The sequence below is a fragment of the Carcharodon carcharias genome, chromosome 12 (assembly GCF_017639515.1).
Source record: "Carcharodon carcharias isolate sCarCar2 chromosome 12, sCarCar2.pri, whole genome shotgun sequence".
Taxonomy (NCBI): domain Eukaryota; kingdom Metazoa; phylum Chordata; class Chondrichthyes; order Lamniformes; family Lamnidae; genus Carcharodon; species Carcharodon carcharias.
The window spans coordinates 113529266-113549039 of NC_054478.1; the positions used below are offsets into that span (position 1 = coordinate 113529266).

The 19774-nt window shown below is 43.8% G+C and overlaps 1 long non-coding RNA gene across 1 annotated transcript in view; it reads left to right on the top strand.

The window, feature by feature from the left end:
* Positions 1–3502: 3502 nt before the first annotated feature.
* Positions 3503–19774, top strand: part of LOC121284855 — a 102131-nt gene continuing 85859 nt past the window's right edge. The window contains exon 1 of the long non-coding RNA XR_005944559.1: positions 3503–3558. This is a non-coding gene — a long non-coding RNA (uncharacterized LOC121284855). The remainder of the gene's footprint in view (positions 3559–19774) is intronic.

Sequence of the window (19774 nt, forward strand, 5' to 3'; positions counted from 1 at the left end):
ATCTGCAAGTTCCCCAACAAGCCACTCACTATCCTGATTTGAAAATATATCGCCGTTCCTTCACTGTCACTGGGTCAAAATCATGGAACTCCCTCCCTAACAGCACTGTGGGCATACCTACATTACATGGACTGCAGCGGTTCAAGAAGGTGACACCCACATCCCATGAATGAATAAAAAAAAGCAAAGGAGGTTAAGGGGAGGTCTGATAGAAGTGTACAAGATTATGATAGATTTAGTTAAGGTAGACAAAGAAAAGCTGTTTCCATTTGCTGATGGCACAAAGACCAGATTTAAGACAGATATATGGTTTTGGGCAATAGATGCAGGGAGGATGTGAGGAAGATCTTTTTTACACAAAGAGTAGTAATGACCTGGAACTTGCTTCTTATGAGAGTGGTAGAAGCGGAGACAAACGGTAATTTCAAAAGGAAATTGGGCACCTGAGGGAAATAAACTAATAGGGCCCCAGGGACAGTGTGGGGGAATGGGACGGACTGGATTGGTCTCCAAAGAGCTGGCATGGACTGAATGGGCCAAATGGGTTCCTTCTGTGCCATATATGATCCCGGGGCTCAATAATCAAACCAAGTGATATGTTCCCACGTATTAGGTGCTGTTCCTTAAACCATCTACTCCTGGGAAAGCCGCAAGAAGCACTGATAGCAGCATCAGCTGCACAAACTTCTGGAAATAATTCCATCTCACATCCAGAAGGTCGGAGCTGTATTTGATTTAATGCAGGGCTTGGTGTTCAAGCAGGACTGCCAATTAGCAGAAGCATAAAATTACAGAGCGATTAATAGATTAAGCAAATGGAGAAAACAATGGCAAATGGATTTCAATGTAAGCTATTGTGAGGTTATCAATTTTGGGCCTAAAAAAAAGAACAGAATACTTTCTAAATGGTGAGAAGATAAAAACAGTAAAAATCAAAAGAAACCTGAGGATCCAAGTAAATAAGTCATTAAAAGATCATGGACAGGAACAGAAAATATTCAGAAAGGCTAATAGAATGCTGGCCTTTGTATCCAAAGGTTTGGAATACAAACGGATAGAAATCATGCTGTAGCTACTCAAAACCCTGATTAGGCAGCCCCTGGGTTACCATGAGCAGTCCCAGGCTCCACAATTTAGGCAGAATATATTGGCGTTGAATTTTAGAGTGCAGTATCAATTAACCAGAATGATCCCTGAATTCCAAAACTTAAATTCCAAGGAGATTTTACACAAACTAGGGTCAAAATCCTTGGAATTTACTGAATCACAGAATCATGCAGTGCAGAAGAGGTCCTTTGGCCCATCGAGTCTGCACCAATACGTGAGAAACACCTGACCTACCTACCCAATCCCATTTACCAGCACTTGGCCCATAGCCTTAGAAGGCTAAGGAGTGATTTGAAAAGGCTTTCACAATATTAAGAGGCATTTGTAGAATATACTGAAAGAAATTATTTCTACTGATTAGGGAGACTAAGATTAGTGATCATTGGCTAAAATTTAGAGCCAAATCTTTCAGAATTGAATTTAGGCAGCAGTTTTACACACAAAGGGTGGTAGAGGATTGGAAATTTCATCTGCAAACTTGTTACTTTTAAAGCTGAGATTAATAGGTTTTTATTAACCATAAACTCGTTGAATGGCAGTACAGGTCAAAGGCACTAAGTGGCCCATTCCTGTTCCTATGTTCCTATATTTTTATGTTCCAAGTTGCTTCAACTTGCTGCGAGAGAACAAGCCTTCAGGAGGTGGAATATTTGGCTGCAGCACAGAACATATGCCTACTACAAGTTCTTATTCAGGATGGTCTGTAGTCTTTGGGCAGAATTTAATGCTTCCCTGGGAGCAGGCTGGGAGGTAGAGGTGGCAGTGTATAATGGGGCAGAAAGGCTTTGGGTGGAGAGCCTGTCACATTCCCGACTCCTCCCAGTTACATCTGGAGTGGGAATGGCTTTCCTGCCCAGAGGCCAATGGAGGCCCTTCACTCTGACACCCCACCCATCATTCACTCTAATTGGTGACCCTGTCCCACTCACTTGTTTTTCGAGGCTCCAGTGATGATCGTCCTTCTAGGGCCTACTGCAGTGCTGGCATGTTGGCGAATTCAGCAACACAATTAAATTAGGCAGCCCTGAAATGCCGCTGTTTCTGCTTAGTAGAAAAAGTAACAACTGCATTGATCTTGCTGCACAATGCATCAGTAATTTGTTTGATACATCTAGGGCAGAATCTTCTGGCTGGTGTGCAGGTGGCGGAGCCTACACGCCAGCGCTTAAAATGTCGCGCAAGCGTCCCGACGTTAGCGCGCAGCATCACGATATTTCGGTTGGCGGGCACGTTATGCAGCAGGACGTACGCCCGCCATTAATTAAAGGCCTCGTTAAGGCCCTTAATTTGCTAATTGTCGAATATTTTGAGGGGCCTGTGCAAACTTCGGCTCGGCGCAGGGGCCCAATGGGCAGGCGGGTAGGTGATTTTTTTACAAACCTCATCCAGTGGCGGGATGAGGTTTGATAGCAGTTTTAAAAACGTTTAATAAAGTTTTTGTTTATTTCATTAACATGTCCCATCTCGTGTGACAATTTCAGATGAAGGGGACATGTTATTTAATTTTTTATTGTTTTTTTTTATATTTGCCAGCCTTTCAGCGATCTCCCTGAGGCAGCACTTTGCCTCAGGGAGATGTGCGCTCTTTCGTGAGCGTGTGGAAGATGGAACCTGCACCTGTGAACACTTTTCTTCTGCTTGTAGTGGAGAGCTGCTGGCCTCTGACTGGCCAGCAGTTCTTGGGGGTAGGACATCTGCCCTGCAGGAGAAATTCCTGAGAAATTCATTCCTGCAGGAGCCAAGAATCCCGACAGCAGGAAATAGGTAGCCTGATTGAGATTGAATCCCAACAGGGCTCCTGGAAATGGCCATGGCAGGCTTGCTGCTTACTCTCCGGGTGATGGGTGGGCCCACCAGCGTGACCATTAAATTCCACACCCTGAATCTGGTTCTTGCAGCTTTCTGCATTTCCTTAGCCAAGACTCTCATTATAAAATCATTGGCAATGATAGCGAAATGGCAGATATATTAATTTATTATTTTGCTTCAGTAACTACTACAGAGATGGATCAGGGGAACATGTCATAGGGAGATGAGTTTTAAAATGATACAACTGCATTGAAAATAAAAAAGGAAACATATTAAATTAATTAATCAAACTCAAAATGAGTAAAACCCTGGCCTAGATGGATTGCATATGAGATTTTAAAAGAATCTAGAGAAAAGCTATCAGAGGCGCTATTAAACATGTTTAATAATTCACTAGAAAAGGTGTTGTGCCAGAGGAATGGCAGATAGCTAATATTGTATTATATTCAAGAAGAGACATATAAAGAAAGCACGCTAAGAAATTGGAGGCGGGGTATAAAGGAACAGCAGCAAAGCAGAGATTCAGAAAAACGTGCCAGGAGCCAAATCAAACACAAGAAAAATCAAATGACAAGGTCACAGTGACATCACAATCAACAGAGAGACCAGGGAAGCAGAAAACAGGCCAGAGTGAGTCGACTGGTAAGCATCTAATTTACTCTAAATTAATCAATTATACATAAGACTTGATCGATTTGTTAGTATAAAAGCTAAAGCAATTTTGATCATTTATATTATAATTAAAACCTGTGCTCGATTAATCAATCAGTTCTTGGCGATAAAGTTAAAATTAAAGCTGAATTTTTCAGTAAATCATAATCCAAGGGTTTTAGATAAGAGCTAAGTAAAAACATTTTAGTTAATCTCCCTTTTTTAGTTAATAAGGTGACTTCAGCACAGTAGAAGCAGCTCATTGGTAGTAGCTGGTGAGTCTATTTACTGAAGTAGTAAATTTAATAGTCTAATAAATAGAAGAATGGCAGAGCAACCTAGCCCCATTGAGTATACATTTTGTTCCATGTGGGAACTCCAGGATGTTTCTCCTGTCCTGGATAATCATATGTGCAGGAAGTGTTGTCAGCTGCAATAGCTCAAGCGCTGGGTTTCAGAGCAGGGGTTTAGGGAGCCAGGAAGGAAAGTAGTAAGCAGGACCTCAAAGATAGTACTCACTAGATTACTCCCCATACCACGTACAAGTAGGTATAGAAATAGATGATCAAGCAGATAAATGCATGGCTAGATGGTGCAGGAGGGAGACATTGTGACCAGTTCTAGGGAATATGGGACCTCTCCAGGGCAGATGGATTGTATCTGAATCGAGCTGATACCAATTTCTTTACAGAGTGCTTTTCTACTGCAATTGGGAAGGGTTAAAATTAACTCATCCAATGTGTGGAATTCAGCAGGTAATATTAGAGAGGAAACCTAAGGTATACAGAGAATTATGAGAGACAGTCATCACTAAGGTCGGAAATAGTAAGGCATTGTGTGGGGTCAGAGTAAGGGGGAATGTAATAAGCTCTAAATCAGCATTAAAATGCATGTGTGTGAATGTACGGACTGTGGTAAATAAGGTTCATTTGAGATTTTGATGAGGTAACAGAGAGGGTGGATAAGGGTAATGCAGTTGATACGGTGTGCACGGACTTCCAAAAGACATTTGAGAAAGTGCCACACAATAGGCATGTGATAAAGGTGAAGCTCATGGAATAAAAGAGATGGTAGCAAAATCGATACGACATTGGCTAAGTGCATTGATATAGAATGGTGGTGAACGTTTGAGCTAGAGTAAGATATGTAGAGGATTCCCCAGGGGTCGGTGTTAGGACACCTGCCTTTCTTGATATATTGATATATTACCTAAATTTGGGCATACAGGGCACAATTTCAAAGTTTATGGATGACACAAAATTTGGAAGTACTGTGAACTTTGAGGAGGATTGTGATAAACTTCAAGAGGATATAAACTAACTGGTGGAATGGGCCAACATGTGGCAGATAAAATTAAATGCAGAGAAATGTGAAGTGATTAATTTTGGTAGAAGGGATGAGGAGAGGCAATAGAAAATAAAAGATACAATTCGAAAGGAGTTGCAGGAGCAGAGGGTCCTGCTGTATATGTGCACAAATCACTGAGGTTGGCAGGGCTAGTTAAGAGCACAGTTAATAAAGTATACAGGATCTTGAGCTTTATATATAAGGGCATAGAGTACAAGAGCAAGGAAGTTATGTTAAACCTATATAGAACATTGGTTCGGTCTCAACTGGAGTATTGTGTTCAATTCTGGGCACCACACTTTAGGAAGAAGGTGAAGGTATTGGAGAGGGTGCAGAAAAGATTCTTGAGAATGGTTCCAAAGATGAGGAACTTCAGTTAAGTTGATAGATTGGAGAAGATGGAGCTGCTCCCCTTTTTGGAGAAAAGATTAGACAGAGGCGTTCAATATCATGAGAGGTTTGGACAGATTAGACAGGGAGAATTCGGTCCCAATGGTGGAAAGACCAAGAACTCAAGGACACCAATTTAATGTAATTGGCAAAAGAAGCAACAGCGACATGAGGAAAATCCCACACACACTGACTGATTAGGATTTAGAATGCATTGCCTGACAGTGTGCTTTTGATCCCAAAGACCAAATCATTAATGTAAATTGTAAGCAAGAGTGTTCCCCACTTTTTGAAGGAGGAAGACTCAATGATGGTTTTCAAAAGAGAATTAGATAATTATCTAAAGAGAAAAGAATTGCAGGGCTATGGGGAGAAGGCAAGGGAATGGGATTAGCTGAGTTGCTCCTGCAAAGAGTCAGCACAGATACAACGGGCTAAATGACCTCCTTCTGTGCTGTAAACATCTTATGACTTTATGATTCTATGTCCAGGTTAACATGTCAGCTTAACCTCGACAGCAGGAAAAAATAATGGAGTCCCTATAAAAGAAGAAAATAGAAAAAAAATCTAGAAACCAAAAATATAAAAATAAAGAGAAAGTCTTGCTTGTTCAGCTTCATTGAATTCTTTGAAAAGATAACAGAGATAAGAGGTAAGGATAATGTAGTAGATGTAATATACCTAGACTTCCGAAAGGCCTTTAGAAAGTTCCTATGCAGTAGATTAATGAATAAGATCAGGGCAGGCAGATTTGGTGAAAAGCATCATACCCTCTCTTTATTTCTTTGTTGTAAGTATCCGATTCAGTTAAGTATGCTGTACCTTTAAATTTTCATGCGTGATCATGCACATGCAGTATCTTGAAAGGGACAACTTGAGTACTACTTGAGCATTAATTTCTGGGTTGCTGCACTGCACAACTTCAAGGGAATATTCAGGACAAATAGAAGAATGGATAACTGTCTGAATAAGAGACAGAAAGCAGAGAGTAGGGTTAAAGGATAGCTTTGCAGAGTGGTAGAAGATGGGCAGAGGGAACCACTGTTGCTCACAATTTATATTAACAATTTATAACAGAAGCAAGAACACCAAATTTCAAAGGGAGCAACAATTTATACTGTTTGAGAAAAAGGTGCTGATTGTTTGGCAAGTTGACTCTGTTTGGTTGAGGTGCTGCCATAGAAAATTCACTAGAGAACACTTCTCAAACAATAAAAGTTATTGCTCCATTTGAGATTTGGTATTCTTGCCTCTGTCCTGATGAGTGCAAGACGAAAAGCTTTGACAGAGTGTTTCTTTTTTCAGCAATACTCAAGTTCTGTACTACCAAACGTTTTAGACTTTGGAATCAAAAACGCAGTTTCTAAATTTGCAGACAACATCAAATTGGGACACATCATCAATACTGAGGAGAACTGCAACAGATTACAAGAAGACATAAATAAATTTTGAGAATGAGCATACAATTGGCAAATGGAGTTCAACATAGATGATTTTAAAAATTCATTCATGGGATGTGGGCTTCGCTGGCTAGGCCAGCATTTATTTCCCATCCCTAAATGCTCTTGAGAAGGTGGCGGCGGGCTGTCTTCTTGAATGCTGCAGTCCATGTGCTGTAGGTACACCCATAGTGCTGTTAGGGAGGGAGTTCCAGGATTTTGGCCCAGCAACAGTGAAGGAACGGCGATATATTTCCAAGTCAGGATGGTGAGTGACTTGGAGGGGAACTTCCAGATGGCGGTATTCCCATGTGTCTGCTGCCCTTGTCCTTCTAGATGGTAGCAGTCATGGGTTTGGAAGGTGCTGCCTAAGATGCTTTGGTGAGCTCCTGCAGTGCATCTTGTAGATGGTACACATTGCTGCTACTATGTGTCGGTGGTGGAGGGAGTGAATGTTTGTGGCTGGGGTGCCAATCAAGCAGGCTGCTTTGTCCTAGATGGGGTCAAGCTTCTTGAGTGTTGTTGGGGCTGCATTCATCCAGGCAAGTGGAGAGTATACCATCACACCCCTGACTTGTGCCTTGTAGATGATGGACAGGCTTTGGGGAGTTAGGAGATGAGTTACTCGCTGCAGGATTCCTAGCCTCTGACCTGCTCTTGTAGCCACAGTATTTATACGGCTAGTCCAGTTCAATTTCTGGTCACTGGTAAGCCCCCAGGATGTTGATAGTGGGGATTCAGCGATGGCAATGCCATTGAATGTCAAGGGGTAATGGTTAGATTCTCTCATGTTGGGGATGGTCATTGCCTGGCACTTGTGTGATATGAATGTAACTTGCCACTTGTCAGCCTAAGCCTGGATATTGTCCAGGTCTTGCTGCATTTGGACATGGACGGCTTCAGGATCTGAAGAGTGGGGAATGGCACTGAACATTGTGCAATCATCAGTGAACATCCCCACTTCTGACTTTAGAATGGAAGGAAGGTCATTGTTGAAGCAACTGAAGATGGTTGGACCTAGGACACTACTCAGAGGAACCCCTGTAGTGATGTTGTGGAACTGAGATGATTGACCTCGAACAACCACAGCCATCTTCCTTTGTGCGAGGTATGACTCCAACCAACGGAGAATTTTCCCCTTGAATTCCATTGACTCTCACCTCACCTCTGGAGGTCAGCTCTTTTATCCATTTTTGAACCAAACTTGTGATGAGGTCAAGAGCCAAGTGATCCTGCCAGAACCCAAATTGAGCATCAGTGAGCAGGTTATTGCTAAGCTTAATAGCACTGTTAATGACACCTTCCATCATTTTACTGATGATCGAGAGCAGATTTGGCTGGGTTTGGTTTGTCCTCCTTTTTGTGTAGATACCAGTGTTATAGCTGTGCTGGAACAGCTTGGCTTAGGGGTGCAGCAAGTTCTGGAGCACGTGTTCTGTACTATTGCTGGATTGTTGTCAGGGCCCATAGCTTTTGCAGTATCCAGTGCCTTCAGCCATTTCTTGCTATCATGTGGAGTGAACCAAATTGGCTGGAGACTGGCATCCGTGATGCTGGGGTCTGCCAGAGGAGGCCAAGATGGATCATCCACTCAGCACTTTTGGCTGGGGGTTGTTGCAAATGTCTCTGCATTATCTTTTGTGTGAGTGGGATGAGGTTTCCTAAAGTTATTACACATTAAATAACTGAGAGGGGACATGTTTTATTAAATTTTTATTGTATTTATTTATTAATTAATCTCCTGTGCCTCAGGGAGATTGAAGCACTCTTTCACGTGCATGCGTGAACTGCGCACCAAGGCCTATGCTCCCTCCTCCCCCTGCCCGCACAGGCAGCGCTGAGCACTGCCATCCATGCAGGGCGGGCCTTAATTTGCCCACCTGTGTGAAATCGTGGAGTGGAGCTGATCGCGGGCAGCAGCCAGCTTCCCTCCTGCCAAGACGAGGGGAAAAATTCTGGCATATGCTTTGGTAAGAAAAATAAAGAGGTTGTATATTATTTGGAAAATAAGCATCTAAATGGGGTTGAGGAGCAAAGAAATAATGGGATTTGGAGGTGCAAATATACAAATCACTAAAATTTGCCACTGAGGTTAATAAGACCATAACAAAAACAAACCAAGCACTAGGATTTATTTCTATCGGAATAGAATTGAAAAGTAGCGAAGTTATGCTAAATATGTATTGAATCTTGGTCAGACCACACTGAGAGAATGGTGTATAGTTCTCCTCGCCATATTATAAAAAGCATATAGAGAAACCGAAGTCTATGCATAAGAGAATTACTTGGATTATACCAAAGTTGCCAAGTAATACCTATGAGGAAAGGATGAACAGGCTGGATCTTTTTTCACTTAAAAAGAGGAGGCTCGGGGACCTAATAGAGGCCTCTAAAAATATGAAAGGTTTTGATAAAATAGAAACAGAGGGCCGAACTTTCATGTTGTTGGTGAGAGTCAAGAAGCAAGACTGATCCTGACATTATGATTCTGCTTCCATCTCAAGAAAGTTGACAGGTGGTTCAGGCCCTAAGAGGCCAGGAGAAAGGCTGAGTCCAGAAAGGGCAGTTTAAAAGGCCTGCCTCTGTTCCCAAAAAGCCTTAGTCGGGTGCTTCTGAAGCAATCATCAGAGCACCTATGTACAGTTAAAATTTCTGACCATTTTAAACCCAACCATTACACCTAACCCTCTCATTCCCTCACCACCTTCACTCTCATTCACTTAGCTCCCTTACCTTCCTTGCCCTCACTCCTTCATCCCTTAGCCACTCATCCTTACCCCTTCAACGACATCCCCTCACCAATTGCCCATATTAGGAACAAAACTCACAAGCCTTATCATAACATTTGGAAGCCATTGAATAGCCCATTAAAGTACCTGATTAAACAAACAGACTCTTCAAAGCAGCTGTACAAAAATGTGAAGCACCTGTTAAAGAATTAGGCAGTTGGATTGCAGCCAAGAGCCCATAAAACTCTGAGTGCATGAACAGACATTAGAACTTCTATCTCAACAGATGTCTAGTCTGAATATGTAAAAGCAATGGAAAAAAATGAAATATTTACACTTGCTTATAATTCTAGGTTACCATTTCAATAGTGTGACATGCACTCTACATTTTTATCCATTTGATGAAATTTTAACTTACCTGAAAACTTTTTTAAATTTACAATGTTGATCTTTTGCTTGGCAGCTTGCTAGTTTGGACCTCAAAAATCTGGCCCAGAATGAGATTCCACTTGTGGGAGGTACAAAACTACAGGCCATTGATATAAGAAAGACAGTGAGAAATAAAAATTCAGAAGAATCTTTTTTATCCAGGGAGTGGTGAGAATGTAGAATGTTCTGCCAAAGGGAATAGTTAAGATGAATGGCATGGATGCATTTAAGTTCATTAGTTGGGTTTGTTGTATCTCCTTAACTCAGCCATGTATTAGCGTACTACTTCTGGGTTGCCCCAGGAATTAATGCTGGAGAGCTGAGGTCTTGAGGGCCTTGAGGGCTTGCTTTGGCTGACCTCCTGTGGGCCAGCTGCTCCCTCTGTGGTGACAGGGGACGAGGTTGAGGGGGTCACAGGCAAAGGGGACTTGGAGGGAGTGGACAGCCTCTGGGATTCCTGAATGGATGACCCGTGGGTGTCCAGCTGCCCTTTTCCTCCCCTCAGATGCCTGAGGGCCGAGGCCTAATGCCATGAGGGGAGGGAGCACCTGGACAATTTTGTGGTGCCCTGTTTCCCTCCCGCATTGCTACTGTAGGGATTCACCCATAGCTACAATGATGGAGTGCAGGTCTGCATGCACCTTTGTATTCTGCTGGATCAGAGTCTTCATGGCATCCGCAATCCTTCCCACGGAGACCTCCATGCACACACATGTGGGCGCCACTTCTTCAGAGAGCAGTTGGATATGGTCCTCCAACGTACATGCCACTCTGTTGAGGGCTTCCAACAGCTCTATGTGATGTTCCTTCGTCTTCTGCTGACTCTCCAAGATGAGTTGCAAGGTCAAGGCCAGAGGCTTGTCATCTGACTGGACCTCATAGATGCTTCTTCCCCAGCAGTCCTCTGGGTGCTGGGGAGCTTGCACGAACCTGCCTCCTGCTGTTGCGGACATATGTCCATGTGGTGACCACCAGATTGTGAACCTGAGCCTGCTCTAGATTGAGGTCCCACCAAATTATGTGTCTCTGTGCTGGTGGACGGTCTAGGTAAGCTCTGTGACAGGTCTTCCAGCCTGCTTATTTCAAGCTCTTCAATGGAGGAAGTGTTCTCTTCACTGAAGGTGAGAACCTGGATGGAGCTGGGGGACTGGCTGAGGGTGTCGGTTGCTTGGCAGAGCTCCCTGTGAACCAATGTAAAGATAATTAGCGCATGGCAGCAGAGTCAAAAGCGGGAGAGAGAGCACTCATGTTTGTGTTGAGAGAGGGATAATGTGGTGCAGGATCCTCACGTGAGCGTTCACCACTGACCTCACCATCACCGCAGGCACAGTCCACGTCCTCACCAGTCAGTTCTTCAAAGTGAGCAAATGGCCTAATGTCAGCAGCTCCACCCCTAAGCTGGGACCTCTACTTGCTGTTGTGAACCATCTTCTTCTGCATGAAAACAGATTGAGAGAGTGTGAGCAGGATGCATTGCACTATGTGGAATGTTTGTGTGGTGAGTTGAGCTATGGACAAGATGAGGACGTGAGCTCCAGAGGAGCTGATGGAGATGATAGGGTGTGTGTGAGAGTTAACGGTATTGTCCATTGAGGTGTGGGATCCCTATGGTTGTGTGATGGGAGCATGTGTTCCCATCCTGGCGGAACAGATGAGATCATTTATCCTCTTCCTGCACTGGGTGGCTGAACTCCTCTGTGCTCTGTTGGTGCTGACTATCATCTCTCAGGCTGGATTGGTGACCCTGGTGGATCTCCTGCAGCCAGTGTGTGGATAGAGGAGTTCACGGCAGCCTTCCACTGCGTCCAGCAGGCGCCCCAGAAAGGCATTACTAAATTTGAGGTCTGCTGTCACCTTTGCTTTCAGGGCCATCTCCTGCTCCGTAGACCTGAAGTAGGCTGTGGTCTGGTGCACTTTAAATATGCCACCCAGAGCTAGGAAGTGGTGAGGTCATGGCATTGTGGGCAAATCCGAGCCCGCCCGCCAGTGCTCAGCGTGTTTCCCATGAATATATCATTAATGAGGTGGGCGTGGCGGGAAGCAGATGATAAGGCGCAAAATTCCGCCATTGCGGCCGGCAGGTAAAACATCATGGCCAGAATTTTCCGCTTGTTGGGCAGGTACATGCCCGATCCAAGCGTAAAATGTCACGCAGTGACGCAGGCGAGTGTCCCAACATCATCTTGCACTCGCACAATATTTGGTCAGTGGGCGTGCGCAGGAGTTGGCTGCACTCCTGCCGACAATTAAAAGGCCTATTAAGACAATTAAAAAGGTAATTGAATGAAATTTTTCACTGCCCGTCCAACCTTACAGTTGGCAGGCAGGTGAAAAGGCCAATCGGCCTTTACGCATTTTAGGAAACCCCATCCACAGGCGGGATGAGGTTTCCAACAGCTATTAAAAATTAAATAAAAATTACAACATTTCATTAATAACATGTCCCTGCACAGAGTCACATGAGGGGATATGTTTTATAACATTTTTAAAATCTTTATTTTTAATGTTTCAAACTCTTAATCTCCCTGAGGGAGCTCTGTGCCTCAGGGAGCTTTTACTGTACACACCCATGCGCATGCGCGAACTTGCGCTCTTGCCTTTTTCCTCCCCCACACAGGCAGCACCAAGCGCTGCCGCCCGCGTTTCACGCTGGGCGGGCCTTAATTGCCCCACCAACGTGAAATCGTGGTCTGATCCTGATCGCTGGCGATAGTCGGCTTCCCAACCACCCATGCCTTCTCCCACCCCCGCCGAGCCCATCCCATGAGGGGAAAAATCCTCCCCCATTTTTCACGCCTGCTACCGCACTTAGTGCAAATCTAGGACAATTCTGCCCTGTATGTTCTCCTGGTATTATTTTTGCTAATATAAAAAGAAAAGAATTTGGGGACTGAATTGTAATATTTCATTTTTAAAAATTTACTTCATTTTTGAAAGCTAGTTTTAATTAGGTACAAGTTGACCTAACTGTCTCCTGCACTCAAAAGTAAGTTTGATTAGTTTAGCCTAGTTGAGTATAGTACACCAAAAACAGCATGCAGTTGTAACTGAAAACTATCCAAAAAGATGCTTATATACCATGATTATACTGCAAATTGTGGTAATTTAGTGTTCAAACACATCCTGAGTAATCTATGTTAAGTTATAAATAAATGTTTCTCCTAACAATATTTAACATGGAGCACAATCTGGTTGATTCTGTTTCTCTTCCTTAATGCTATTTTTACAATATGAATGCTGAGAAATGGAACACTTTTTTTCTCATGGCACCAGTGTTTAAGCATGCTCTAATCAGGCTTAGCAAAGGCTAGATGTAGAGCAAAGTTCCCTTTACTCCTTTCTAACAATGTGTCTTAAACCCAATCTCAAGTACACTCCACTGCAATTTGATTTATTCACTTATGCTAAATATCCTTGTGCTCTACCTGTGCTAAAATGGCATGAGTACTGAACAAGATTAAGTTATGGCAGTGAGTCCATTCCAGCAATGAGTGGGTGAGAGGCAGATGGAGAGTGAGAGGAGACAGAGATGAACAGAAGGGGGGAACGTGAACTAGAATGTTAGTGGGGTCACAGGTATCCATTATCTCTGGCATCTGGTCTGTCTTATCATTTTCTACATCAGTGAAATAATCCTCAAATTGCTATTCTAAGTACAGTTTTCTTAAAAGCTTTCGTAAAATATGTATTATATGCAGTATTTTCCTATTCTAAGTATTGTATTGCATTATAATTTAGAGAGGTATCCACGATTACTGATTGATTTTAAAAGGAGTTCATCAACCAAAAAAATTTTGAGATTCACTGACCAATCATCATACTCTACTTGAGAAAAAACAAAAATAATCAGTTTTTGATTCTAGTTATTGCAAAGTGAATCTTGCTTTTGTCTGGCCATCTGGCATTAATGAAATTAAATTGCTTGCTTCCAACCCACTGATGCCCATCATTACGCCCCTTATATTCTAGTGATCAGTACCATGCATACATTTCCTGTGTCATTGTCTCTTGCAGTACAACATGAGATAACAACCCACTTCTGTGGCAGCCTACCATCCTATTTTTTAACATGCCAACTGCAATCACTAATGGAGATAACCATGACTGAAATTAGTCTCCACAATTTGAGTGGCCAAAATCCAGACCTTAAAAATATTATCAAACAGTTGTTTTGGGGTAAGTTGCAAAATAGGTAGTTTCCTAATTCAAATGAAGTACAAACACTGCTTGTACATTGTTTTCTTTCTTGGCTTGTGTTGCCATCCAAACCCAGCTAGGAGTACAGTGATTATGTTACAAGACTACTAATCCTAGTGGACCTGAATTAATCTAGAGATATAAGCTCTCTCTTTCTCTCTCTCTAACAAGAGAGAGCAAGGAAGACACTGGCCACATGGAGTATAGCCCATGGCAAGAGCTTGCACGTGGGGTCTTTTAAGGTGGGGAGGCTGTTGACCTGTACCTATTACGCAGTTCGAGATGATCAAGAAACTCTCTCCTGCTCTTACCACTTGCCATAGATGTATTGGCAGGATTTAAAGATTGATAATCAACCTGTTTGGCTGCTTTTCTGTGGCCATCATTCCTCAAGTGGTTCTTGGATCCAGAGCTTCTGGCTCAAAGGTAGGAATGCTACCACTATGAAACAAGGTCTACTGCTGAATGTGAGTTCTAAACACACTAGGGCAGCTGTGGAATTTAAATCCAATTAAATGAATTGGAATGAAAAAATTATTGATGGTGACCATGAAGCTATCAGATTGTTGTAAGAACCCAGCTGGTTCACTAATGATCTTGAGGGAAGGATAACTGCCATCCAGTTTGATCTATATGTGGCTCCTGATTTCCAGAAATGTGGCTGACTTTTAACTGCCCTCATTTCAGACCCCTCTAAAATGACCTAGCAACCCATTCAGTTGTATTCAAGAAGGTGGCTTGCCATCACCTTCTCAAGCGCACTTAGAGATGTGCAATAAATTCTGACCTTGTCAACAATGTCTACATCCCATGATGGAATTTTTAAAAATTGTGGCATTACAATGTATTACAACTTAGCTGCTATTATCCACATTTTTGATGCAAGAATTTTGAAAATTCTAATCCAATTTTTGATCGACTTTGCTTGTTATGTTGCGGTTGTGACCTCCTTGTTTCTTTTTGCGCCCGCTCATCCACCAATGAGAGAACGGGTCTGGCAAGTTACATCAACATGTATGAGAGGGACTCAGGAGATTTCTTCTCCCCCTCCTTATGGGAAAAGCCTGTCCATGATGGAACAGCCAAGATTGAGAACATTGGACATAGGCTAATCATTTTGTTCCTCCAGTTTAGTGTGTCACTGCTGCCATTTAACTGCTGCAGCATGGCCAATTTGAAGGGCTGTGGGACACAGTACATTAGTGCATTGTCCTTTTACTTCCTTGGATTGGGGCTTGATTCCACCCCACACTGGCGAGATTAAAGTCTTCTCTTTCCGCTGGTTATAGCAACCTTAATGCAAAATGAGTGTGGATGGTTTCAACCCAGCTGCTAATGGCCTCAGGTGCACAGACAGGATTAGGAGAAATGACGAGAAATCTTTTCACATAGAGGATTGTTAATTATCTGGAACACACTACCTGAAAGTGTGGTGAAACCAAATTCCTTAACAGCTTTCAAAAGGCAATTGGACGCATATATTGAAGCGATTTTAGTCTCACACCGTAGCTTTTTCATTTGCAGAATTATGGGGAAAAATCTGGGGTGTGAGACTAAATTGTTTGGCTCTTTCAAACTACTAACAGAAGCAGGACAGGCCAAATCACAGAATCATAGAATCACAGTGCAGAAGAGGCCCTTCGGCCCATCGAGTCTGCACCGACACGTGAGAAACACCTGACCTATTTACCTAATCCCATTTACCAGCACATGGCCCATAGCCTTGAATGTTATGACGTGCCAAGTGCTCATCCAGGTACTTTTAAAAATAGTGAGGCAACCTACCTCCACCACCCTCCCAGCCAGTGCATTCCAGACCGTTACTACCCTCTAGGTAAAAATGTTTTTCCTCACATCCCCCCTAAACCTCCTGCCCCTCACCTTGAACTTACGCCCTCTTGTGACTGACCCTTCAACTAAGGGGAACAGCTGCTCCCTATCCACCCTGTCCATGCCTCTTATAATCTTGTACACCTCGATCAGGTCACCCTTCAGTCTTCTCTGCTCCAATGAAAACAACCCAAGTCTTTCCAACCTCTCTTCATAACTTAAATGTTTCAGCCCAGGCAACATCCTGGTGAATCTCCTTTGCACCCCCTTCAATGTAATCACATCCTTCCTATAATGTGGTGACCAGAACTACACACAGTACTCCAGCTGTGGCCTCACCAAGGTTCTATACAACTCCAACATGACCTCCCTACTTTTGTAATCTATGCCTCGATTGATAAAGGCAAGTGTCCCATATGCCCTTTTCACCACCCCACTAACATGCCCCTCCGCCTTCAGGGACACACATGCCAAGGTCCCTTTGTTCCTCAGAACTTCTTAGTGTCATGCCGTTCATTGAATACCTCCTTGTCAAATTACTCCTTCCACAGTGTATAACCTCACACTTTTCAGGGTTAAATTCCATCTGCCACTTATCTGCCATTTCACCATCCCGTCTATATCATCCTGTAGCCCAAGGCACTCAACCTCACTGTTAACCACCCGGCCAATCTTTGTGTCATCTGCAAACTTACTAACTCTACCCCCCACATAGCCATCTACGTCTTTTATATAAATGACAAATAATAGGGAACCGAGCACAGATCCCTGTGGTACACCACTGGATGCTGGCTTCCAGTCACTAAAGCATCCTTCTGTCATCACCCTCTGCCCCCTTCAAATAAGCCAATTTTGAATCCACCTTATCAAATGGGTCCCAGCTATGCCTGTCTCTTTATGGGGTATGTGGAACATTCCTTGTTCCTACTCCGGCCCCCTTCCACAACTCTTTCTCCGGTACATTGATGATTACTTTGGTGCTGCTTCATGCTCTCGTCGGGACTTGGAAAAATTTATTAATTTTGCTTCTGATCTCCACCCCTCTATCATTTTCACCTGGTCCATCTCTGACACTCCCCTTCCCTTCCTTGACCTCTCTGTCTCAATTTCTGGTGATAGACTGTCCACCAATATCCATTACAAGCCTACCGACTCCCACAGCTACCTCGACTACAGCTCCTTACACCCCGCTTCCTGTAAGGACTCCATCCCATTCTCTCAGTTCCTTCGCCTCCGTCGCATCTGTTCTGATGATGCTACCTTCAAAAACAGTTCCTCTGACATGTCCTCCTTCTTCCTTAACCGAGGTTTTCCACCCACGGTCGTTGACAGGGCCCTCAACCGTGTCCGGCCCATCTCCCGCGCATCCGCCCTCATGCCTTCTCCTCCCTCCCAGAAACATGATAGGGTCCCCTTGTCCTCACTTATCACCCCACCAGCCTCCGCATTCAAAGGATCATCCTCCACCATTTCTGCCAACTCCAGCATGATGCCACCACCAAACACATCTTCCCTTCACCCCCCCGGCGGCATTCCGTAGGGATCGTGCCCTCCGGGACACCCTGGTCCACTCCTCCACCACCCCCTACTCCTCAACCCCCACCAATGGCACCTCCCCATGCCCACGCAAAAAATGCAACACCTGCCCCTTCACTTCCTCTCTCCTCACCGTCCAAGGGCCCAAATACTCCTTTCAAGTGAAGCAACATTTCACTTGCATTTCCCCCAACTTAGTCTACTGCATTCGTTGCTCCTAATGCGGTCTCCTCTACATTGGAGAGACCAGACGTAAACTGGGCGACCGCTTTGCAGAACACCTGCGGTCTGTACGCAAGAATGACCCAAACTTCCCTGTCGTTTGCCATTTTAACACTCCACCTTGCTCTCTTGCCCACATGTCTGTCCTTGGCTTGCTGCATTGTTCCATTGAAGCCCAACGCAAACTGGAGGAAAAGCACCTCATCTTCTGAATAGGCACTTTGTAGTCTTCCGGACTAAATATTGAATTCAACAACTTGAGATCTTGAGCTCCCTCCTCCATCCCCACCTTTCTGTTTCTTCCCCCTTCCTTTTGTTTTTTCCAATAATTTATATAGATTTTTCTTTTCCCACCACTTTCCATTATTTTTAAATCTTTTATGCCCCCCCACCCCCACTAGAGCTGTACCTTGAGTGCCCTACCATCCATTCTTAATTAGCACATTCGTTTAGATAATATCACCAACTTCAACACCTCTGTGTTCTTTTGTTCTTTTGTCTGTGACATCTTTTGATTATCTGCTCCTATCACTGCTTGCTTGTCCCTACAACCACACCACCCCCCTCCACTTCTCTCCCCCCACCCAACACCCCCCCAACCCCCCCACACCACCTTAAATCAGCTTATATTTCACCCCTCTCCTTGAATTCACCCAGTTATGTTGAAGGGTCATGAGGACTCGAAACGTCAACTCTTTTGTTCTCCGCCGATGCTGCCAGACCTGCTGAGTTTTTCCAGGTAATTCTGTTTTTGTTATCAAATTACCCTGCATCCCATGTGCATTTGCCTTCTTTATAAGTCTCCCACGTGGGACCTTGTCAAAGGCTTTGCTGAACTCCATATAAACTACATCAACTATATTACCCTCATCTACACACCTGGTCACCTCCTTAAAAAATCCAACACTTTATCCTGCTCTCATGCCCACATGTCTGTCCTTGGCCTGCTGCATTGTTCCAGTGAAGCTCAATGCAAACTGGAGGAACAGCACCTCATCTTCCGACTAGGCACTTTACAGCCTTCCGGACTGAATATTGAGTTCAACAATTTTAAATCATGAACTTTCTCCTCCATCCCCACCCCTTCTCCAATTTTCCCCCTCCTTTTTGTTTTTTCCAATAATTTATATAGATTTTTCTTTTCCCACCTATTTCCATTATTTTTAAATGTATTTCCATCCATTGTTTTATCTCTACCTTTTAGCCTTTTTCGATTCCTTCATCCCACCCCACACCCACTAGGGCTATCTGTAACTTGCTCGTCCTGCTTTCTACCCTTAATTAGCACATTCCTTTAGGTAATATCACCACTTTCAATACCTCTTTGTCCTTTTGTCTGTGACATCTTTTGGTTATCTCCACCTATCGCTGACCCTCTACCCAGCTCTTCTTGTCCCACCCTCCCCCCTTAAACCAGCTTATATTTCACCCCTTTTCTATCTTTCCTTAGCTCTGTTGAGGAGTCATGCGGACCCGGAACGTTAACTGTGCTCCTCTCCACAGATGCTGCCAGACCTGCTGAGTTTTTCCAGGTATTTTTGTTTTTGTTTTGGACCTCCAATACCTTGTCACTCCCTATATCAATTTGCTTAAGAACCTCGCAGTCTCTCTCCCCGAGTTCAACACCTTCATCCTCATTCTCTTGGGTGAAGACGGGCGTGAAGTATTCATTCAACACTCTAGCGATGTCCTCTGGCACCACCCATAGATTGCCCCCTTGGTCCCTAATGGGCCCTACTCTTTCACTGGTTATCCTCTTCCCATTGATATACTTATAGAATATCTTGGGATTTTCCCTACTTTTACCAGCCAGAGCTTTCTCATATCCCCTCTTTGCTCTCCTAATTGCTTTCTTAAGCTCCACCCTGCACTGTCTGTACTCCACTAATGTCTCTGCTGATTTGGTCCCCTTGTACCTGCTAAAAGTCTCTCTTTTCCATCTCATCGTAACTTGAATATCTTTGGTCATTCATGGTTCTCTGGGCTTGTAACTCCTTCCTATCACCCAAGAGGGAACATGTTGAGCCTGTACCTTCCCCATTTCCTTTTTGAACACCTCTCACTGTCCCTCTGTAGATTTCCCGACAA